Here is a 5,000-nt window from a genome sequence, read left to right on the forward strand (position 1 = left end):
AAAATAGAGAAAGAGAAGGAGATATAGAGATAAAGGGATTGATAGATAAACAGAGAGAGGGGGAGAGTTAGAAACAGAGAGGGATGAGACAGAGGAAAGGAGAGAGATAGAGGGAGTTAGAGAGAGAAAGGGGCTCAAAGAGAGATGGAGAGGGTGATATAGAGAGAAAGATAGATTGAGAGAGGGAAAGGGAGAGATGGATAGAGAAAGATATTAAGAGAGGAAGAGAGAGAGGGAGAGAAACAGTAGGTGAACTACACTTCACCGTTTTTTACCTCGTTCAGTAGAGAAGAAATCTTTCGAGACTGAGGCAATTTTAATGTTTTGTTATTATCCAGAGTACCCCTTTTTGGGGGGAGGGGGGGGGGCTAGATTTTCCTCACATTAGAAACCGACCGGATTATCTGTACTTTCACTGAACAAATTAATAAAAGAAAAAGATATTGTAAAATTTGAATTTAACATGAAAATACTATTTTAAAAAATAGCACGATAACATAAATGCATAAGTGCCACTTTAGGTACTCCTTGGGCGTTGAGTTCCATGGCGACCAGTATAATTATTTAATGGTCGCTCCCTTAGCCCCCCCTAGTCAAGGCTAATACATGCGCACGTAACATTTTTTTTATTTACTGACGTTGGCTTAGTAACTAAACGATTTATTGATAATTTCGTAACCCTTAAACGCATGCAGGAAGATTTAAATTGGTTCATTATTGTTGTAATGAAAAAAAAAAGTTTCATTCAATACAAAACCAAAAACACATATTAATGATAAATGATTTATTAGTCTGTTCATTGAAATTTACTAATTTTTAAATTAAAAAATTAAAAAAATAAATTGATAAAAAAAATAGTTGCTTATGTGCGCATAAAAAACTTGTTTTTTTTTTGTTTTTGTTTTTTTTATATTAGGTCCACCTTATAATTACCCCCAACCTCCTCATCTAAGAACAGCTTCCGGAATAAACACCACTTTTGCAGGGGGGGGGACTATTTGCAAAATTTAACTGATATTTGTTGTCAGCATACCCACCCGAAAATACTATTAAAAAAAAGGAGGGGTCAGTGCCCATGGCAGAGAAGTAGATTTATTTATCAATAAAAGTTGCGGAGAAGTAAATTTATTTATCAATAAAATTCGTCATTTAAAAAAGAGAATTGTGGAGGTGGACCTAAATGTAAATATTTACCCAAAAAATTATCCCGAATTTTATTACAAAAACGTTTTGTTTTCGCACTATTCAACAATTTATTCATCCGCGCATGTAAATTAAAAAATATTTGTAAAAGTGAGAAGTTATCAGTAAATGATTAAGTCTTTTTTATTTTTTAATTTATTCATTTTTTTTACATTAGGTCCACCTCCACAAATGTTAAGAACGGCTTTCAGAATAAACACCCTCAACCTCTCCATGTTAACAAATGATTTCGGAATAAACACCATTGGGGGGGGGGGGATATTTACAAAATTTAACTGATAAAAGTCGTCACTTAAAAAGAAATTTAAAATCAAATGTTTGTAAAAGTGAGAAATTATTAATAAATATTTAGTAACATTTTTCGGTGCTAATGCAGAGAGTGATACGCGCTATTTTTTAAATCGTATTTCCACGTTTAATTAAAGTTTTATGATGTTTTTTTTTATTCAATTGCAAGGTTAAAGTACAGAATAGGTACAAAACACCCTGCCCTCCCCATGTTAAGAATGGCTTTTTAAATAATAGCGTTATTATTTCAGCATGGATAACTCTCTGCATGAGTACCCATTTTCCTTTTAATATTCATAAAAAGTAAAACTTTTTTTCAAGATAAATAAATAAATAAATGTTTGTAAATGTGACAAATAATCGTTTAGTTACGGCAACGTCAGTAAATAAAAGATGTTACGTGCAGGGTGTGGTGGGGGACTAAGGGATCAACTATTATTTTTTTCTGCTGGTCGCCATGGAACTCAACGCCCAAGGAGTACCAAAATGTAATTTTTTTTGTCAAATAAATAAATTTCAAGCAATTTTTGCAATAAATAATAGATAGCAACTTCGTTAATTTTACGACTCGCCCCAGCATATAAACTTCCCCATGTTAAAACGGCTTTCGGAATGAACACCATCCAACCTCCCCATATTAAGAACGGCTTTCGAGGTTTATGGAAGGGCGTGTTTTTTTTTTAACATGGGGATGTCAGGGTATTTATAATACGTTGAGGCATGTGGTAAAAATAAAACAGTTTAGAAAAAGTTAAAACAAATTTTTTTATATAAACAATGCCGTGAAAAGAAACTAAACAATTAAAACGTAATGTTTCATGAGTGAAAAGCCTTAACCTAAATGAAGGAATTTAAAATTAAAAAATTTGTAAGTACATAAATGAAATTAAATTTTTAAAATATGCGATTTTTTGTGCTAATGCAGAGAGTAAACCGCGCTATTTTTTTAAAATCGTATTTCCACGTTTAATTAAAGTTTTACGATATGTTTTTATTCAATTGTAAGGTTAAAATACAGAATAGGTACAAAACACACTCCCTCCCCCATGTTAAGAATGGCTTTTTGAATGATAACGTTATTATTTCAGCACGGATCAATCTCTGCATGAGTAAGTTTTTTTTACTTATCTTGTAATTCGAGAGTAGTTGAACCGGAAGTTACCAGAAATAAAACCGGGCAAGTCTCGCAGAAACGACTTCGAAAAATATTTATATTTTAATTATTATTTTTATAATTCGCAATGTAAAATTATTTTAATAACATGCAAACATTCATTGACTTTACAGACAGATTTTCTGAAAATTTCAATTAAATTGGTAATGTAGAAATATGGTTGTATAAACTTTGAACGAACCAAGAATTACATTTTTATATATATAGATATATATAGATATATATACATATATATATACATATATATATACGTATATATATACGTATATATATGCATATACATAAATATACATATATATATATACATATACATATGCATATACAGTCCTGGTTAAAATCATAAGACCACTTATTAAAGTAAGCGTTTACACATATTATCGAATTTTTAATCAATAAAATGGTTGAAACCATTGCCAAAAGGGAAAATATGACGAAAAAAAATGAAATCTGCTTCATTCGAAACCTTTACCCATGTCTAATAATTATTTTTTTAAACACAAATATTTTCACCTGGTCAAAATGGTAAGACCACTTTAATAAAATCGGCTAGTTCTGAAAAAATGAATACGAAAACATTTCTATGTTACTAAAAGCAACTTTTAGTGGATAAAAAACATCTTACTAAATTATAAATGCAAAAGGAAAACCATTATCAGAGTTTGAGAGAGGATTAATCTTTGAGCTTAATAGGGGTGGACTCTCCCATAGGTCCATTGCAAACGAAGTGAATCGTAGCAAAACGATCATCACAAATTTTTTAAGAAATCCAGATCAATATGGGCACAAAGAGAGTCCAGGTCGACCAAAAAAAAATAACGCCATCACTGGATCGCCCTATCGGAAGAAGTTTTAAAAAAAAAACAGTATGAACTCAAGTCGATTGAAAAGCCAAATCGCAGCAGAATGTAGTCCTAAAACTGAAAATGAAGGGTTTCAATCATTTAAAGTGACTGCAGAAACCACGTCTTCTTGAACAGCACAAAACTAACTGACTTAAATATACCGCCAAATACCAGACTTGGGATGAAGAGAAGTGGGAAAATGTAATTTTCTCCGATGAGAAAAAGTATAATCTAGATGGTCTAGATGGATTTTAACACTATTTGCATGATAAAAATTTGCTCAGAGAGACTTTCTCAACTCGGCATAGTGGAGGAGGGTCTTTAATGATCTGGGGTGCTTTCCCGTCAGCTGAGACCCTAAAGTTGCAAGTAGTGAACGGCCGGCAAACATCATTGAAGTACATTTCAATGCTTGAAAATGCTTCTATTAGGACTGAAAGTTCCACGTCTGTGTGGAAGAAATTGGATTTTCCAGCAAGACAATGTTGCGATACACACTTTTTGACATGCACGAGAATACTTTTCTTCAAATAATATAGAATTGTTAGATCATCCAGCATGTTCTCTGGACCTCAATCCAATGGAAAATCTTTGGAGATGAATGGCAAAAAAAGTGTTCCAGGATGGAACACACTATGATTCGATAAAGGTACTATCTGATTCAGTTTTCAGTACATGGGATAAAATTTCTTCGCAACTGATAAAAAACTTAGTCGCAAGCATGCCGAAGAGAATTTTTGAAGTAATCCGAAATAATGGAGGCTATACTAAATACTGAGACCCTGTTTAGTAATTTATAATTGCTTTTTGTTAGATAAATTATCAGTGGTCTTACAATTTTGACCAGGTGAAAATGATTGTTTTTTAAAAAGTAATTGTTAGAAAAAGGTTATGGTTTCGAATGAAGCAGATTTCATTTTTTTTCTATCATATTTTCCATTTTTGCAATGGTTTAAACCATTTATTTGATTAAAAATTCGATAATATGCGTAAACGCTTACTTAAGTGGTCTTATGATTTTGACAAGGACTGTATATACATATATATATATATACGTATATATCCTATATATATATACATATATGTATACACACTTATATACATATATATACATATATGTATACACATATATATACATATATATACATATATGTATACACATATATATACATATATATACATATATGTATACACATATATATACATATACATACATATATATATACAGTGATGATCATATTTATTGGCACGGTAAAATAAAAGTTTAATTTTGTCTAATAAATTCTAAAAAAGGGATTAAATTAAAGAAAATAACAAAGTATATTATGTATTTTTAACTGGCCTTTCCGATGCAGCAATCGGATTTTAGAAAAAATAAATAACAAAGGAACAACAAACATAATTGCAAAAAACCCTTGTTCAAAATTATTGGCACGGCTTTGTTTTTCTTTTAGTATCAGTATAATATCAATCAATTTCCGGTTTACGTACTT

The sequence above is a fragment of the Euprymna scolopes genome, chromosome 10, assembly GCF_053919585.1.
Source record: "Euprymna scolopes isolate OS-2025 chromosome 10, ASM5391958v1, whole genome shotgun sequence".
NCBI lineage: Eukaryota > Metazoa > Mollusca > Cephalopoda > Sepiida > Sepiolidae > Euprymna > Euprymna scolopes.